This window comes from Falco punctatus (assembly GCF_963210335.1).
Source record: "Falco punctatus genome assembly, chromosome: 5".
NCBI lineage: Eukaryota > Metazoa > Chordata > Aves > Falconiformes > Falconidae > Falco > Falco punctatus.
Genome location: NC_137584.1, coordinates 28,030,810 through 28,031,099, shown reverse-complemented (window position 1 = coordinate 28,031,099; position 290 = coordinate 28,030,810).

Here is a 290-nt window from a genome sequence, read left to right as displayed (position 1 = left end):
AGCAGCAACTGAAATGATTTTTAGTTGCAAAGAAGCCTCCTTGTATTTTTCTTTTACTTTTAATAATCTGCCTTCTTGACTCCCACCATACCTCAAGCCATGGTAGCATGGAGTTCCCTAACAGCCCAGGTGGCATTTTGAAAGCCATGGGACTTGTCTTTCTTCCTTAAAAATCTGTCAAGTGAAAACACAGTTTCTTATTTTCACAGGTTTGTTGTCCCCCTGTGTGGGAGCCAGTCCCTATTTTGTTTCCTCTGCTGCCACTCTCATCCCCCATATTTCCTTTACAA